Source organism: Balaenoptera physalus (genome assembly GCF_965194825.1).
Source record: "Balaenoptera physalus genome assembly, chromosome: 16".
Classification (NCBI taxonomy): Eukaryota; Metazoa; Chordata; class Mammalia; order Artiodactyla; family Balaenopteridae; genus Balaenoptera; species Balaenoptera physalus.
In genome coordinates, this window is record NC_138898.1 from 11,276,335 (window position 1) to 11,296,146 (window position 19,812).

The 19,812-nt window shown below is 47.8% G+C and overlaps 1 long non-coding RNA gene across 1 annotated transcript; it reads left to right on the forward strand.

Annotated features, from left to right (window-relative positions):
* The first annotated feature begins 5,762 nt into the window (after positions 1-5,762).
* LOC309644934 lies at positions 5,763-15,276 on the forward strand. The gene is made up of 2 exons (XR_014254663.1): positions 5,763-13,674; positions 14,983-15,276. It is a non-coding gene; the product is annotated as an uncharacterized lncRNA (long non-coding RNA).
* Positions 15,277-19,812: the final 4,536 nt, after the last annotated feature.

Genomic DNA, 19,812 nt, shown 5'->3' on the forward strand with positions numbered 1-19,812 from the left:
AGGTTTGGCCATATCCTCCCAGACTTATTCTTGTGCACGTACACACGTAGAAATGCATAACACTGCTGTTGATATTGTGTGTGTGCATGCATGCGTGCATGTGTGTGTGTGTGTTTATGTAAATGGTGGATTAGATTGGGCTCCAAGTTGCAAACAACGTAAACAACTCTGAGTAATTGAAAGGTTAAATTTTACGTGTCAACTTAGCTAGGTTATTGTGCCCAGTTGTTTGGTCAAACATTAGTCTCAGTGTTGCTGTGAAGGTATTCTGTAGATGTGATTAACATCTACACTCAGTTGACCTTAAGTAAAGGAAAGTATCCTCGATAATGTGGGTGGGCCAGTCAGTTAAAGGCCTTGAGAGTGAAAACTGAGGTTTCCTGGAGAAGAAGGAATTCTGCCTCCAAATTGTAACATAGAAATCCTACCTGAGTTTGCGGCCTGCCAGCCTGCCCTACAAATTTCAGACGTGCCAGCCTCCACAACTGCATGAGCCAATTCCTAAAACTAGACGATAGATAGATAGATAGATAATCTATTGATTTTGTTTCCCTGCAGAACCCTGCCTGATACAGTAATTTAAACAGAAACAGAGTCTATTAAAAGTACTTTAGGGACAAAAGGACAATCAATCCATTGACAAAAAGGGCAAAGAGTTGAGCAGGCATTTCACAAAGGGAGATGCCAAATGACCAGTAAACACACAAAGGGGCTTAACATCATTGATCATCAGGGAAATGCAAATTAAAACCACAGCGGGAGACCACTATACACCCACTAGGATGGCTAAAATGAAAAAAATGGAACATACCAAGAGTTGATGAGGAGGTGGAACATCTAGAAGAAACTCATATGTGGCTGGTAGGAACACAAAATGGTGCAGACACTTTGGAAAGCTGGTGATTTCTAATAAAATGAGACATGCACTAACCACATGACCCAGCAATAGGTCTAAACTCAACAGCAGTGCAGACAGATGTTCAACAGAAGATGTGCACAAGAATGTTCACAGCAGCCTTATTCATAAATAGCCTCTACCTAGAAAATACCCACATGCCCATCAGTAGTAGAGTGAATGAATGAACTGAGCCACATCCAGACAATGGCATATTGCCCAGCAATAAGAATGAATGATCTGCAACCACATGCACAACACAGATGGATCTTGAAGACATTAACATTAAGAGATGGAGCCAAACACCAACACGTACCATTTGATTCCATTTAAGTAAAGGACTAGTAACAGACACACTACCCTTGGTTACCCTTGGGAAAGTCGTGACTGGCAGAGGGCACAAGGGGAGCTTCTGGGGGAGTGGAATGTTCTGTTTCTTGATGTGGGGCTGGTTACACAGGTGTGCTCACTTATGAACATTCATCAAATTATCACTTATGACCTGTGCATTTTTCTGTAGTATTCTACACTTGAGTAAAAGGTTCAAATTAAAATGAGGGGTTGGGGAAGTCTGAGAGGGTTGGAGAACCAGATTTCAAAGTCAGCAGGGACAGGGCCCCAAATCATACCACAGGACTGGGTTGGGTAAGACATCTCTGCTGCCTCTGGACTATCTCTTATTCCAAGTTTAGGTAGGTGTGTCTGATTGGTGGAGCCCAGGTCATGTGACCACCCCCAGCTACAAGGGGGGCTGCGTAGCACGAGCATCTAGCAGGTTCAGCATCAATGGTGGAGGTGGGCAGGCTCTGTCTCAAAAGATGGGGGGTCCTTAGACCACTGCAAGGTGTTTAACCCTTCCTCAACTGATGGATATTTAGGTTGTTTCCAGTAACCATCTTGGCACATACTCCTTGTGCCTGATATTTCTCTAAGGGAGACGCCAAACAATGGAATTGCTGAGTTCTAGAAAATATGAATTTACAGTTTTACTGGATACTGTAAAACTGTCTTCCTGAGAGGCTGTTCCAATTCATACTTAGACCAGCAGAATATGACTGTGGCCATTTCCTCACAGTGTCCTGTATACATTACATTATCAATCTTTTATTTTTGACAAACGGGGGAGTCGAAAATGTTATCTAATTTTTTTTTTTTCTTTAGTTTGTATTTGCCTGATTACCAGCAAGGTTGGACATCTTGCCGTATGTGGTTCTCTTTCCGCAAATTGCCTGTTCCCATCTACTACCCTGTTATTCTAGTGGGCTGGGGTTTTTTTTCCTATTGCTCTGCAAGGATTCTTTAGATATTATGGAAATAAATCATTTGTCTACATTTATGTTGCAAATATTTTTACCCAGGTTGTCATCTGTCTTTTAATTCGGAAGTGAACACATGCTGTTTCCCCAGGCTCACAACTTTTCTGAGTCTGGGAAATCAACACTGAGGCGAAGGGGGTGGGGATAAAGAGGAAAGGGGATCTTCCTGACCTTACCCCATTTTGTTCCCACTAGCCCTGAGGACATTTTGTAATATCTCTACCAGTCCTCCTTTCATTTCCTTGTTCTTGTCACCAATAGGAAATAGTATTAGAGCCGCAGCCATAGAACTACTTAACTTTTACTTTACAACTTTTTTTTCAAGCCAGAAGTTTACAGAACTTGGTATAGAGAAGAGTAATTCCCAGGGCTCTTAGCACTCTCAGGGTTGCTGGTGGGAAGTCATGAGTGTCACTGAGCACCTCTCATGAGTGTCATTCATTTATTGACTATGTGAATAAAGGAATTAGATTAATGCAAGGAATTTGCAAATTCCTTCAGAAGCTGCCACTAGCGGGCAAAGGGGTAAATGATGTATAGGGCATGTGTGAGCAAAAGGTCTGGAGGTGAAACTGAGCAATGGTTGAAAGTATCCTTGAAAATCCTTTGTTGTTCATGAAAAGGCAAGAGAACATGGTTTGGTGAATACAGATATATTTAAAATGCACAGTCAGCACTACAGCCCTTGGGCCAAATCTGGCCCTCCACCTGTTTTTGTAAATAAAGTTTTATTGGCACACATCCACACCCATTAGTTTCATATTGTCTGCGGCTGCTTTCCAGCTACCACAGCAGAGCTGAATAGTTGCAACAGAGACCACATGGCCCACAAAGCCTAAAACATTTATTATCTGATATCTTTATAGGAAAAGTTTACTGACCCCTGAGATAAGTAATTAAAAAGACATTACAAGTTATAATTTCAAAGTATTTTTAGATATAGAAAACAGAAAAATGAAAAAATGATTTTAAAAAGTGTTTGGCCAATTGTGTATGGCTGGATCTTTCTAAGTTAAATGCATAGAAGGTACAATCCACTGCATAACATGGTTAAGAGTAGGACTTTGGGTCCAGATTTTTTTTTTTTTTTTAAATTCTGCTGCTTCCTACCTGAGTAATCTTTGCATATTACTTTAGCCCTCTCAACCTCAATTTCCTCATCTGTAAAATGGGAGTGATGATAGTACTGACCTCATGGGGTGGTGTATTTAGTGAGATTCTTAGAACAGTGCCTTAGAATATAGTGAGTGCTATATAATTATTTGCTATTATTATCATCACTGTTATATGCAGACAGATTGATGTCCTGACGGTGCTACTTCCCAGATCTATGGCCTTGAGCACATGGCTTCCCCTCCCCAAACCTCAGTCTCCACATCCATAAATGGGATCATAATTGTTTCCATCACATGAAGTTGCTGTAAGGGCTGTGCTTAGCACAGCATCTGGCATACAGTAGTCATTCCACACATGGTAGATGTTATTGCCACTGTTCCCATTATTCTGACTTCCTTTCTGACCCCAAAGCCTCCACACTGTCTGGACCTCAGCCCTCCTCCTGCTGTGCAAGGCAGGTCATGACCCTGGACCCGCCGTGTACCAGCACTGACTGTTTCCACCCAGCGGTTGTTTATTTAACTGTCCTCTTAAGTAACTCTCCAGCCATCAAAGGGCTGTTTACAAACCCCACAATTAGCTTTCCTGGAACAGCAAATAAACAGAAACCTAATTAGGTATGCTTCTCCTGGCTCAAGGCACAGTGATCTGAAGGCTTGGACACAGCCGCCATCAGTCAAATAAACATCTGTGGGATGTATGGATGAACGGATGTATAGATGGGTGGATGGATGAATGGATGAATGTATAGAAGAATGTATGGGTGACGGATAGATAGATAATGTTTAAGATGACGTATAGATAGATGAATAGACAGACAGATAGACAGAAGGTGAAAGGGATAGAAAAAATGGATAGAAGGATAGGTGGATGGAAGTGTGGATGGATGGATGGAGGGTGAATGGAAGGGACAGACAGAAGAATGGAAGGATAGATGGACAGATGTTTGGATGGTAGATGAGTGGGTAGATGACTAGGTGGATGGATGGATAGAAGGAAGCGTGGGTGGATGGATAACTGAATGGAAGGATGGATGGGTGGATGGATAGATGAATGAATGGGTGGGTGGAGGTTAGTGGAATGCTGGAGGGAGAGGGTAATGTGAACTCAAGTTTCAGGCTCTTTCTGACACCTGGGCCCTGCCCTGTTCTTCACTGAGATGCTAGGTCACCACTCAGTAGAAGGGACTCTGGCCTTGTGGTGTCAGAACAACCCTGGGTTTAAATCCGGCTTCTGCCATACCCTAGCTCTGTGACCCTGAGCAAATCCCGTTACTCTCCGGGCCTTATTCTCCTCCTCTATAAATGGGTGCTGGTAACTGCCCCCAGTGCACAGGGTTGCTGGGAGGTTAACGGGTTAAGCGTCCAGGCCGTGGTCCCTGTTCTGTACATGTAAATTCCCTTTCCGCCACTGTTGGTGGATTGCCCAGACCCTGTGTTCTGAGGATTCACCTTGATGGAGGGACCAGAGACCAGGCTGTACCCTGAAGAGAGGGGCTGGTTCCCACTGTGGGTGAGGGGTGCTGAGACAGAACCCAGAACTTGGATCTCCTCCTTGCCCAGCTCCCTCAGAGGTCTCCACTTGGTTCTCCAGGTCTGGGAGATGAGAAAGGTGGCGTGACATCCAGACTGCCTAGATTCAAATCCCTCTTCTCCCATTTACCAGCTGGTAACCACTCTGTGCCTTGGGAAAATGACAGTCCCTACCTCATAAGATTATTGTGAGGGTTGAATGAATGAATACAATGAAGTGTTTAGGACAGTGCCTGGCACATGGTAAGCATGGCTAGTTACTATTATTACTGTATAATAGTTATTATTATTACTATTATTATTATTATCACCTCTCCCCTTTGCCCCTTTGCCCTTCTGGCCAGAGCAATCTCTGACGTTTCCCCCCAGAAGATGGCCCTCAGGCTGGGCTTGAAGGAACAGAAGGCTCTAGACAGAAGGGCACTGCCAGCCAAGGCACAGCTTGGGCAAAGGCGCAGAGGGGAAAGCTCCCCGGGAGCAAAGCTGGAGCGCCTTTGGCAGGAGGGAGGCGTGACTCTCAGTGGTGGAGGCTGGGGGGGCGAGGTGAGTCAGTGCTTGGCCCAGCCAGGCCCTAGCAGCGCTGTTTCCCATCAAGGGGCTGGGCGGGGCTGCGGCTCCCTCTGGCCAGGCGTGAGGGTCTGAGTCAGCCCGAGTCAGGTAAGCGGAGAAGGACGTGGGACTTTCCCACCTGCACCCTGGAAGCCTGTGCAAGCCGGGCAGGGTGCCCCCACCCCCCAGAGGGCGGGCGGGCAAAGGCCTCTGCACCAGGAACAGTTGGGTGCCGCCTGCTTCCACGGCTAACCCCAGGCCCCAAGTCCAGAGAGAGGCCTGGGAGCCTCTCCTCTCCCGAGATGTGGGGCGGGGCCCAGGATCCCAGCCAAGGGCCTTTCCTAGGGGAGAAAAAGAGTTTTGGAGTCCAGTGAGGTCCAGGAAGTCAGGGAAAACCTCCCTGAACAGGGAATATTTGAACCAAGGTCTGAAGGAGGGGAGGAAGTGAGCAGTGGGTGATATCTGGGGAAGAGTGTCCTCGGTAAAGGGAATAGCGGGTGCAAAGGTCCAAAGGTGGAGGCCTGGAGTTTTAGAGCAACAGGGAGGAGACTGTCATGGCTGGAGGGGGACAGTAGAGGGAGATGAGGACAGAGAAGTGATGGCGGAAGTTGGGGGGGGGGGAGGTAGATCATGCAGGGCCTTGTGGGCCACGGGGAGGACTTCAGTTTTTACTCTGAGTGAGGTGGGAGCCCTGAGAAAGTTCTGAGCAGGGGAGGGACAGGATCTGACTTAGGTTCTAATGAGGTCCTCTGGCTGGGTGTAGAGAATGGATTGCGGGTGGGGAGTAGAGGACAGAAGCCAGGTGACCTGCAATGGTCCAGGTGAGTGATGAAGGGGGCTGGACAGGGTGGGGACACTGAAGGTGGAGAGAGGAAGCGGCATTCTAGGAATTCCTCTGGGTGTCAGTCAACACACCCTTCTTGGGGACTTACTATGTGAGCCCTGTGTGGGAACTGTGGATACAGAGATCACAAAGACTGAGACCTTGCTTACAGTCCAGGAAACAAGAGGCAAATAAATCAATATGATGTGATCGGTGCTCAAAGCCAGGTGTGAATCAAGGGTACCCACTCTGCATCTGGCCCTGTCTGCTGGCTTTCTATGTAGTAACTCAACCTTGTGACATTAGAATGATCATGAACCCCCATTTTTACAGATGAGGAAACTGAGGCCCTCTTGGGGAGGTTAAATAACATGTCCAAAGTTAAGAGACTCCTCCCCAAGAATAAGATTCGCACCAAGGTCTGAAAAGCTGCAGGACTGGGCCCACCCGACCACTCTGGGTCCCCGATGGGCCTGTGTAATCAGGGAGGGCTTCCTACAGAGCTGATACTAGGCCTAGGTTCCCAGCGATGGGCAGGATTCCGTCAGTGAGCAGAGGGGGCAGTCCAGACCTGGGCAAGGCATGAGCCAAGGCCTGGAGGTGAGACCGGTTCTTTTAGCCAGTGTCTCCTGAACCTCGCTTAAAAGTCATCTTTAAAGCCATTCATACTTTTTATTAAGTTAATTAATTTTTTTGTTTGCTTGGTTGGTTTTTTAAAAATCATTTACTGAGGTGAAATTCACGTAACATCAAATTAACCATTTTAAAGTGAATAATTCAGTGACATTTGGTATTCACAATGGTATTCGCAGTGTTGTGCAAACCACCACCTCTAACTAGTTGCAAAACATTTCATTACCCCAAAAGGAGACCCCCGTACCCATTAAGCAGTTGCTCCCCACTCCCTATTCCTCCACCCAAGTCCCCGGCAACCACCAATCTGCTTTCTGTCTCTATGGAGTTATCTATTCCAGATATTTCATAGGGAATCGTACAGAAAGTGACCTTCATGTCTGAATTCTTTCACTTAGCATAATGTTTTGGAGGTTCATTCTCATTGTAGCATATGTCAGTAAAATAATTTTTAAAGGAAAATGTATACTGTTACCAGAAAGAGAAAACAAGTAATCGTTCCTACAGATGGAAAGTAACCTTAAAAGCAATGATCACAAAAAAATATTATTAAAGTCTAGCTGGATTCTGTGGCCAGCTGAGAGCTCTGGGCTGAGGTCTGCTCAGCTTCATAACGCATAATGAGGGATGAGCAAGCTTTGGACAGATGTTAAAGGCCTGCCAACACCCACATGTGGCTTTCTCCGTGGGTTAATCAGAAGAATCAAAGAGAACTGCAAAGGGAGCAACGTCCTGGAGGCTTTTGAGATTCCCAGGGTAGACATGGGGAGCATGTGGTCCATGAGGGTTAATCTTCCCAGTGCCTTGACAGGTGGACCAGAGGGAAAGGCCAAAGACGGGAGCCTGCTGGGAAGCCACTGCCCCAGCCCAGGCCCAATCCAGAGAATTCCACGCTCACTGATGTCTCCCCTTTTCCCAAACCCTTTCACATCCATTAGGCAGGACAGGTGACACCTGGGCTAATTTCTGGGCTCTATTCTATTCCCTTAATTAATGTATCTGCCCACTTCTACGCCAATACCATACAGCTTTATTTTTTATACCTCTGCCATAGATTCTAATGTCTGGACGAACAAGTCTTCCCTCTTAGTTCTTCTTTTGCAGAATTGTCTTGGCTGTTTTCGCACATTTACTCTTTCACCTGACTTTAGAACTTATCCCCCCACCTTTTTTTTAAGTCTTTATTGAATTTGTTACAATATTGCTTCTGTTTTATGTTTTGGGTTTTTTTTTTTTTTTTTTTTTTTTTTGGCCACAAGGCATGTGGGATCTTAGCTCCCCGACCAGGGATCAAACCCGTACACCCTGCATTAGAAGGCAAAGTCTTAACCACTGGACCGCCAGGGAAGTCCCTAGAACCTACCCTTTTAACAGACAGGCCTAGAGATGTTAAGTGACAGACCCCAAGTCAAAAGGGCTTCAAGCGTCATGGCCCATTTCCAAGATTCCCAGGAATCCAGGGCAGTGTTGAGGTCGGTGTGCTGGGAGGAGGGGGTGGTCTCTGCATCCCCATCCCGGTGGGTCACCGAGGAGACGCGTCTGCTTGTTAAAGGCTTTGAATGCCCTTAAAAGTAGCAGAGTTTGCCACATTCACGTATCCCCTGTACACGATTTACTCTTTTTCTTTAAGACAACTCACTTTTTTTTTAAATTTTTTGTTTTATATTGGAGCATAGTTGATCAACAATTTTGCGTTAGTTTCAGGTGTACAGCAAAGTGATTCAGTTATACGTATACATGTATCTATTCTTTTTCAAATTCTTTTCCCATTTAAGTTATTACAGAATATTGAGCAGTGTTCCCTGTGCTATACAGTAGGTCCTTGTTGGTTATCTATGTTAAATATAGCAGTGTAAAGTCAACTCACTTCTTAAATTTTTATTTAAACTTCATTTTAAAGGAAACATTTTATCTCTGCTTTAAATGAGAAACCAGTATCAAGTATGAGGCATTTGCTCTCGGTGCCTCGCCCATCTCCCTTCCTGCTTACTTCCATGAACACCGACCAAATTCCAACTGCCAGCACCTGCCCCTTTACCTGCGGGCGCTGCCCTCCTGCAGGAGGCTGAAGTGCTAGGAATTAATACTCCAGGGAGCTGCCTCCTACTAAGGACCGGCAGGAGCAGATGTATAGGTTCCTCAGCTCCCTGGCCACGCCCCCCCACCCTACCCCCATTGGATAGCCCCGAGGTTATCTGCACCTTCTATACCGTTTCTCAGAACTCCACAGCACGCTGAGCTGCAGGTGCCCACAGTGGTTACTTGCTTGATAATACTCTCTGCATTGGAGGCCCTCCCTTCCTAGTCCCACTTCCCCACATCCCTACCAGTGTTTTCTGGGATCACATCCCAAATAAACCACTTGCCTTTGAATTATTTTCTTAGGGATCTGCTTCTAGGGGAACCCAACCTAAGGCACTTACTGTAAATTGAATATATTCAGCAAATTATACAAAGAAGTGAAACAAAGTCAGATATAACTGTTGCTGATGGCTTGGCATTGGGGTCTGCTCTGTGTTTCTTAAAACAAATGAACAGGTAGTAGGAAGATGATAAGGACACACAGGCCTCAAGGGGAGCCTTGCCTTTGCCATGGCAGAACCAGGAGGACAGAAAGGGAGCTGAAATGACTCTCATGGTGAGCTGATGGGATTCCATGCAGGGTCCCTGGAGCCCACATAGCTATCTCCAGCCCCTTCCACGGCCCATAGTGGGTGAGGTCCTGGGGAATGGCTTCCAAGGATGGTGGAACAGCCCCCCAGGCTGGGCAGCTGGCAGGACACAAGCCTGGGGGACCTGGTAGGCAGCAATGAGCACTGGGACAGCCACAGGGGCCAGATGTGGGCCAGGAAGAAGACATGTGGTCCCACCTTGAAGGAGCCCAGAGAGCCATTAGCCTGATATATGGACTGAGGGGCTTAACTTTGCTTTGAATGCATCTTGAGAAAGGAGACATCATTCATTCATTCAGCAAATGTTTATTGAGCATCTACTATGCACTGGGCACTGTGCCAGGCACAGGGAAGACAGAGAAGGACAGATCAAAATCCCTCACAGTACTGATGCTCCAGTGGGGGACACAGACAAGAAACAAGTGAACACACAAATAAACTCTGAAATGAGGGTCCTTGGTGCTACAAGGAAAATAAACAGAATTGTAGGATAAAAAGTATAAACCAGGGAGGCTTTTGATAGTATGGCCTGGGAGGGCCTCTGGGGAGGGAGTAGTTTAAGCTCAGAACTGAATGTGGAGAAGGAGCCAATCACACAAGGAGCTAGAAAAAGAGGGTCCCAGATAGAAGGAACAGCAAGTGCAAAGGCCCGGGGGGTGGGAATGAGCTCGGTTTGTTGGAGGAACAGAAGCAGGCTGCTGTGCTGGAGTGGAGGAGCAGGAGGGAGGGGGGCGGGGCCAGGGTGAAGTGGCCAATGGGGCCAAGTCAGAGCAAAGAGATGCCTGGCAAGCATTTGTGGGATCAATGAGTACCAGGGAAGGCATCCATGGGCACTGGATGAGGAGCAAAAAGGGGAGCTGAAGGCATTGGATTTGAGAGGCTTTTTCTCTTGGTGTCTTTGTTAGTGGAAGGGGAGGCCAAGGAGAATGACCTTGGTTTGCATAGTGCCAGCCCAGACTGCAGCAGGGAGGGGCTTCAGGCCACTGCACCTGGGTGGAGCTGGCTGATTTCAACCAATCAAATCAGCAATCCCATCTTTGGCATCTCCTAATAGCGTCTACTTCATGAGATGCTATTTATTGAGAACCTAAGCACCAGGCTCTATGCAACCCGCTCAGAGGCTGCCAGACACATCCCCTACCCAGGAAGATGCTCACAGAAACAGAAAATTGTAATATGGTGTGGTGAGTGCTCCAGGGAACACTGGACAAAGAAAGGGTCATTCAAGCTGGCTTTTGAAGGATAAAGAGGAGCTCACTGGAGAGAAACCATCACCAAAAGGGCAGAAACTCTTCCTCTGTTCATCTCTGTGTCCCAGCACCTAACACAGAGCTTGGTACATAGTAGGTGCTCAATCCATATTTGTTGATGGAATGAATTGGAGCTGTCCACATTTTGGTTATTCAAGTACCTGACTTCATGATTTTTGTGCAGTCTGCTTTCCACTATTTCTACTATTGCTTAATATTTTTCTTCAAGTTGACTTACCTTTTTATCTAAATAAATTTATTTTAAAAGGAAACATTTGATATGATCACTAGATTTGAAAAACAACAAAGAATACTTGCCACAAATCAAAGAAAACCAGAAGAACCATCACAATGAAAATAAAACAATGTTATTAAAGTCTGCCTGTTAAGAGAACAAAAAGACACGCCACAGGCTGGGAGGAAGTATTTGCAAATCACATATCTACAAAGGACTGACTCGTATCCAGAATATATAAACAACTCTCCAAACCCATTAATAAGAAAACAATCTGATTTTTTAAATGGACAAAAAGTTTGAACAGACACTACACCAAAGAAACTACAGAGATGGCAAATAAGCACATTAAAAAGATGCTCAACATCATTAGTCATTAGGGAAAGGCAAATTAACACCACAATGACATACCAGTGTGTACACCTATTAGAATGACTAAAATTTTTTTAAAAACTGACAATACCAAGTGCTGACAAGGATGGGAAGCAACTGAAACTTTGATGCATTGCTGGTGGGAATGTAAAATGTGCAGACACTTTGGAAAACAGTTCAGCAGTTTCTGATTAAGTCAAACATATGGTTACCGTATGACCCAGCAATTCTACTCCTAGAAATTTCCCCAAGATAAATAAAAATTTATGCTCACATAAAAACCTGTTTACAAATGTTTATAATGGCTTTACTTATAATCACTAAATCTGGAAGCAGCCCACATATCTCTCAGCTGCTAAGTAGGTAAACAACCAGTGGTACATCCATACAATGGAATACTAGTCAGCAATAACAAGGAACAATGTACTGATAACACACAATCAAATGAATGCATCTCAAACGCATGATGCTGAGTGTAAAATAGCCGGACTCAAAAGGCAATGCACTGCAGGATTCCACTTGTATGACATTCTGGAAAAGGCAAATTTATAGAAAAAGATCAAAGTTCAAAAACAAGGGATATTGATCTACGGTGATAGAAGTCAGGATAGTAATGCCCATAGGAAGGGAAGTAACAGAGGAGAGAAAAGAGCTCTGGGGGTAGTGATGTCCTGTCTGATCATTTCGGTGCTAATTACACGGCTGTGAAAAATTCAAGCTGAGCACTTCTTTGTGTATGCCATAGCTCAATACAAAGTTTTTTAAAAGTCTAGCTAGATAAAACTGTGTGCCAAAGGTATGGAACCTGAGACCTGCTCTCTCTTTTTCACAAAGGGAGATTAACAAGTATTTGGTGTTAGAAACAGGTTAGCATCAAACAGACTCTCCATGATGTAAAGGAAGGACTGTAAAAAGATCTGCAAAGGGAGTAACTCTCATGATGTGACCGAATGTGAACTGATGCCCTATGCACCCTATAAAATGAAGCTGGGTGGCCCCAATGGTGCCCAATACCAATTAGAGAGCATTCGAGTATCTGAGACAGCATGCTGGCAGGGCACAGCGGGCATAAGGAGGGAGGTGTGATGGCTCAACTCTGAAAGCAGAAGAGCCCATATTTAGCTGGAGCAGTTAAGGAGTAGCTGGATTCGATTTTGCCTTTTTCATCTCTGTGTTCCTTGGCACCCGACACAAGCCTGGCACATGGTTAGTCTTCACTAGCTAGTCCCCCCTCCAAGCTTTCACATTGGTTGTTCCCTTTGCTAGAGATACTCCCTTCTCCCACCTTGACCACCTGACAAACTCCTAAACTCACCTCAGGGATGACTCTCCTTCTTTTCCCTGTTACCCGAATATCCCTTGGCATTGCTGTTTCGGGGTCACTATGCATGCTGTGTCCTCTGCCTGGAATCTCTTCCCTTCTCCCTTCCCCTGGGTCAGTCAGCACCTTTTGTGTGCAAGTGATGGAAAACCAGCCCAAACCGCTTTCAGCCAAAAACGGAAAATGTGGTGGCTCATGAAACTAAAACACCCAAGAGTGTCTTATTTCAGGTATGGCTGGATCCACAGGTTCAAACACTGTCCAGCTCTATGTTGATCTCTCTCAGGCAGCTTTTTCTCTTATGATGTCCCCTGATGCTCCAGGCTTTCACTTGCTCACTCTCAATCCAATGGAAAAACTGTAACTCTTTTCACAAATAATTCCCAGCCACCAAAGTCCCAGGATCGAGTTTCATTGGGCAGGCTTAGTTACACGTGCATCCCTAGATCAATCACTGGAGCCAGACTTGGTCATATGTCCACCCCTGGAGGCAGTGTCCTAGACACCCCACCCAAACCTCATGGACGGAGATGGGGGAAGAGGAGGTTCTCCAGTAGGAAACTGGGGTGCTATTACCCCAATACAGGAGAAAACAGGAGATGGATACTGATCCCACCTTCTCTTGGCAAACTCTAGCTCATCCCAGCATGCTGTGTGACCTCAGGCCAACCCCTTCCCCTCTCTGGGCCTCATGTTCCTCCTCTGAAAAATGGGCAGGAGACTGTTTGAATTCCAACATTCCAGAATTCTAGGACAGCTTCCAGGCCTGGCAGCTGCTCCCTAAATCCCAGGAATGTTCCGGTACTTCTGGGGACGGAAGTGGAGTGTCAGCCAGAGCCCTCCCTGGCCCCCCGGCCTGGGAACATGCTTAGAAGATGACAATTGGGCTCCCTTCAGCCGAAATTCCACTCCTGTGGGGGCCTTGCCAAGGAAAACAAGCCCAAGAACTGGGCATTGAAGGTGAGCATATTTGACAAGTTTTAAGATGACAAATTATTTACACAGGTGTGGGAACCATCCCCTTGCACCCTGCTTTCTTTTCTTTCTCTTCCTCCCCTTTCCAAATTCTTTCCCCCAAGGGCGCTGACAGACATGCCAAGGGCGGGGGTGGCTGGTCGTGGGGATCTGCCTGGAGTGAGTCCATAAACCTGAGGCAACAGGGCAGGGGATGGAGCAGCAGGAAAGAGGGTGTCTGCACCAGGTGGGGGCTCGTCTCCCCTCACCTCCCTTCTTGCTCTCAACTCCCATTACCTGGGGAGATATGAGGCTGAGGTCCTGGCAATTTCAAAGCTACCTGAGTCCTTCAAGAGAATAGTGCTCAGTCCATCCTTAGTTGACAAGGGGGCGCGAGGGAAAGCAAGGGACACACAGCCAGTCAGTAGCTGACACTGGAGCTAGCAAGCAAAGAGGTGGAGAAAACAAAAATCATTTCTTAAGCACGTACTGTGTACCTGACACTGAGCTGAGCTCTGAGAATACACTGTGAATGAAACAGATAAAAATCCCTGCCCTGGTGGAGCTGACAAGGAAACAAACAAGGTAAATGATGAGTTACCTTCATAAATACCTTAAGAAAATAAAACAGAGTGAGGGGTTGGGGCAGGGCAGGGCGGTGGGGAGACTCTAGGTTTAGGAGGTAACATTTGAGCTAAGAAAGCTGAGAAGGAGCCTGCTAGGGAGAGATCTGAAGGAAGGGCATTCCAGGCAGATGGCACTGCACATGCAAAGGCCCTGAGGTAGGAAGTGGCTTGGGTGTTCAAAGAACACTGAGGAGGCCAGTGTGGCCAGAGCCAGGGGAGGGAATGGAGCTTGATCAGAGGTATGATCTGTGCTTTCTGCTCAGTACAAACCCAGGAGGTGGGTATGATCATCCCCACTTTACTGAGGAGGAAACTGAGGCCCAGAGAAGGGCAGTGACTTGCCCAGGGTCACAAAGCAGAGTCAGATCCCAGCCCCTTCCATCTGGTCCCAAGCCCATGCTCCTTGCTTCTGAGAGGTGAGAGGGTAGGAACAAGGAGTGCCCAAGACCTGCCAGGTCTATCGCCTGCAGCTCGGCCCCCAGGGGAAGGGGCGTCTGGGGGCAAGCCCTCTGCTTCCTATGGGAAGAAAGTGGAGACTGATTTAGTTGCTGAGTCATGGGGGTACAACAGACTGCCAGGCTGCAATGGGCCCTGCCTCAGTTTACTCACCTGTTAAAAAAATGGGTTTAATTACACATCTGGGACTTCCCTGGTGGCGCAGTGGTTAAGAATCTGCCTGCCAATGCAGGGGACATGGGTTCAAGCCCGGGTCCAGAAAGATCCCACATGCCGTGGAGCAACTAAGCCCGTGCGCCACAACTACTGAGCCTGCGCTCTGGAGCCCGCGAGCCACAACTACTGAGCCCATGCGCCACAACTACTGAAGCCCGCGTGCCTAGAACCCGTGCTACGCAACAAGAGAAGCCACCGCAATGAGAAGCCTGAGCACCGCAGTGAAGAGTAGCCCCCGCTCGCCGCAACTAGAGAAAGCCCGTGCTCAGCAACGAAGACCCAACACAGCCAAATAAATAAATAAATAAATACATTTAAAAAAAAAAGATTGATCCTTAAAAAAATAATAATACATCTGCCTCCAGTACCGACTTCAGAGGGCTGCTGTGAGGGTTAATTTCTCCCTGGCAACTCCGGGAGCCTTGATGAAAGGTGGCGGGAAGTGGGAAGTGGGCGCTATTAACCCAAGCAGGTAATTACTCCCAGCCTGAGGGAGGAGGAAGAGGGGTTGCACCTGGTCTGATTCAACCTCAGGCCAGTTTCCTTTCCAGATGTGTAGGAGCCTAACATGCCATGAGCATCTGGCCTTGATGGTCATCCTGGCCCCAAGTTCCCCAGCACCAGGCGAAGCTAGGGCTGTGAGCAGTCATGAGCCACACAAGCCAGGGCGGAAATCACAACTCTGCCCCTTCCCTGGCAGGGAGACCAGGGCAACGCTCCTCCCCTGTCAGGGCCTCAGTTTCTTCATCTGCACAATGGGGATAAGAACCTGGCCTATCCCACGGGGGCGGTGGTTGTTCCTCACAGGTACACAGACACTGTAATTTGACCATTTCATCTCCCCAGCTGCATGTCAGGCCCCAGCCTCCCATGCCATCAGCTATCCTGACCTCCATGACCTGATGGGAAATGGTAAAGGATTTTTCTAGAAGTAAATAAATGATTTTTAAAACACTCTTTGGAATATTGCTTAGGCCTCATGTTGCCCGCACCTCTTGGGCCCCAGAACCAAGCTCCAACTACCCTCTGCCCCTGGAAGCCCATCCCTTCCCCCCGGGACAGGGGAGGGGAAGCAGGGACAGATACTGAAGCCAAGCCCCCTCTTCCTCCTTTTATTTATTTATTTTTTTATTATTTTCTTAAATTGAGGTAATACTGACATAAGTTTCATATGTACAACATTATATTTCTACATCCGTATACCCTACAGTGTGCTCACCACTAAGAATTTATTTTCCATCTGTCACCCTATAGTTTATCCTCTTTATCCATTTCGCACCCCCTTCACCTCCCCTTCCGCTCTGGTAAACACTACTCTGTTCTCTGTATCTATCGATTCGTGTTGGTTTGGTTTGTTCATTTATTTTGTTTTTGCTTGTTTATAAGTTTTCTATATTCCACACATGAGTGAAATCATATGGTATTTGTCTTTCTCTGTCTGATTTATTGCACTGAGCATAATACCCTCAAGGTCCATCCATGTTGTCGCAAATGGCAAGATTTCATCTTTTTTTCTGGCTGAGTAGGATTCCACTGTATACGTCCCTCCACGAGGCAGCATCATGCCCATCTCACGGGAGGGCACACTGAGGCTCCGAGATGTAAATGCCAAAGCCCTGAGCTAGGAAGAGGCCGACCTGACCCAGGCCCTCCGCTTTCCCATGAGGCAATCGGAGTCCCAGCTGAAGCCTCAGTATGGGCACTTGGCCCTACATGGTGACCCCGGAGATGAGGTTCTTCATGTGAGGGAGCTGCTCCTGGGCCTGGGGCCCCCAGGGAGGAAGAAGCCAGGCCCTTGTCAAGTGCCTGCCCCTGCAGGTATGGGTCGGGCCCCAGGCAGCACCACTTCCAGGAAGAGCCAGGGTTCAGAGAGCTGGTCCAGCGGGCCTGTGCCCACCCCACCAAGCTCACCTCGTGCCCCTCTCCCCCTCACTCCCTCCACTCCAGTCACATTGGCCTAGGTGATCCCCAGACATGCCTTGATTCCCACCAGCGAGTCTTTGCACCTGCAGCCCCCTCCGCCTGAAGCACTGTCCCCTCCACACCTTCGCACGCTGGCTTCTTCTCTTTGTTCCAGTCTCTCTTCCAAGGTCACCTCCTCAGAGGAGCCCTCCCAGGCTTTCTCCGTCACAGCTCCTGCTTTATGTCCTTCAGAGCCCTGATCAGTCTCTGAAATGATCTCAAATTTCTGATTCCCTCACTACAGTATAGACTCCATGAGAACAGAGGGTTTCCTCTGTTTTATTCACGGCTGTATTTCCAGGACTCAGCAGAACGCAGTGGTGCTCAACAAATATTTGTTGATGTAATAAAGAAGTTTTTGAAAATAAGAATAATGTGTGTCATGTGGAGAGGGGTGGGTGGATGTTCGCGGGGGTCGGGGGGTGGGGGGATGTCTCCCGGAGGACTGAATTCAATAATTTCTCCAGGGTCTTAAAGAGTGTCCTCAGGAGCTCTGACATCACAACAACAATAACAGTGTTTGTCAGCCGCCGTGCTCAGCACGGATCATCTCACTTAATCCTCGCACTGGCCCCATGAGGTCAGTCCTACGATTATCCCCATTCTCCAGATAAGGAAACGGTAGTTTAGAGAAGTGAAGGGACGCGTTCAAGGTTGTCACCAGCCACCACCACACCCGACCTCCTGCCCTCCGGAGTCTCCAGGTCTCCTAGAGACAACCCCACCCCTTGATTCCCAGTGCAGCCTAGAGAGGTCGTGTGTCCTGCCTGACGCCCCCCAGCTGGTCAGCGGCCCAGAGGGGTGATCCCTGGCTCCCCTGCAGCCACTCGGCCCATCGGGAGGGAAGGCAGGCTTGGCGGCTGTCCTGTCCTGGGGACACCGGGCAGCCAGGAGTTTCTCTCCCCGGACTTACTGTACATGATTCATCGCCAGCCCCAGTTGTGAAATCTGGGAATCTTGTGGGCAAGGCCAGGCCCAGGGGATGGCTGTCTGGGAAAGGGAGGCCGGGAAGGGGTTAAGGGGGGCAGTGGGCCGCCCCCCCAGGAGGCACCGGGCCAGGCCAGCAGAAAGCACACCATTAACACTGGGCTGGCCACCGCCTGCGGCCTGTCTCTGACATCACAGCTGCGTCAGCCCAGCCTGCCCCAGCCCCCCACTTCCTTCCCTCCCTCAGCTGCTTCTCCAGCCACCTCTCCAGCTTCACTGTCCTCTCCTGAGAAGCAGGCAGCACCCAACCTTCCCTCCTGGGAGGGAGGGCATGGGCAGGGAGAGGGAGATGACAAACATTACTTTGCAGGAGGCACTTCATAAGTGACAGCTGTGATGGGTTTGAGTCAAACCATAATCCCATAATGAGCTAGACAAGGCAGGTAAGAAGTTCTCATACCCATTGTAGAGAAGAGACCGAGGGTCCGAGAAGAGTAGGGACTTGCCCAAGGTCACCCAGCTGCCCAGTCATAATTACTTGAAATGTTAATATAATCATGCTGCTCTTCCTCTGCTTTTTATTAGAAGCACATGTATCTCTCATCACCCATTGGGGTGCGGTGAATGTCCAGAGGCTAGGAATTTTCTTCCTTATCTCATTTGTTTTGTTAAATTCAGTTAAACCAAATGGGCATTTGTTTGGCTAGAGAGATGATAAAAGGGTTTCACAGGAACTATTCACAGATCATTGGTGACTTATGGTATTGTATTAAATGAATTCTACACTTGAAATCTTAAAAAAAGTCACCGAGTACAGATTCTGCTCTAGACACCATTTACACATATTAGACTCACTTAATCCTTATGGAAACTCCATGAGGGCAGCAGTGCTACTACCCATCTCACGGAGAAGAAAACTGAGGCACAGGGAGTCCCCACAGCTGGTAAACAGCAGTAATAATAATAATAACAACAAAAACAACAACTGGCATTGATAAGGCCCTTACTCCATGTGCTGAGTGTAATATTTACATCATCTCACTGGCTTCTCTTATCACTCTAGGAGATAAATACTATTATTCTCCCCATTTCACAGATGAGGAAACTGAGGGGTTAACTCACCTAGAAAACATAGCTGCTAAGCCGCAGAGTTGGGATTTGAATCCAGGCCTTCTGTCCCTACCCAGGCACAGAACTGGGGCTGGACGCACAGTGGGTGCTTAGGTAACTCAAGGACGACCAAGTTGGAAATGCCCGGGGCTGCCAAGGGATCCGTCCCCCAAGATATCCCTGGCATCAGCTCAGGGCCACCCTGTGTGGACCTGGCACAGCTGGAAAACGATGTGCGTTCATATTTTCTCCCAGGATGCCATCACTCCCACAGTTGTTAACAGCCCCCTAATCCACCGACACCACTGTCTGAACCACGTGGAGGAGGTTCATTATTCTCCCCATTTTACAGAGCAGAGAAAACAAGGCCCAGAGAGGGCATGTGACTTGCTCAAGCCACACAGCAGGCATGAGTGGGCCACAGCCCTACTATTACCTCCTGAACCTGCCCTTAGCTGGCAGAGGCCTGGGGTGTATTTGAGGAGGAGTGAGATAAGATCTGGCCCTCCTCGGCCACTCCCTGGGAAGAGAACTTCCTCTCTCCCTCTTGCTTTTCTAACTCCTAGCTCAAGTGGGACTGAGCCACACACGAGCTGCATCACAAAGCGAGGACAAGAAGGGCATTCTTGGCAGAGGGAACAGCACAGGAAAAGGAGGCACAGCTCATAGAACAGTGGGGGAAGAATGTCTAGTAAGGCTGAGGTGGCGAGAGTGAGGGGCTGAGGTAGGAGCGATGAGGCTAGGTCAGGTAATGGGAGCCTTGACTGCCATACTATGGAGTTTGGGCTTTCTCCAGGGGCAGTGGGGAGCCACAAAGGCTTTAGAGCAGGGGAGGAACATGATCACT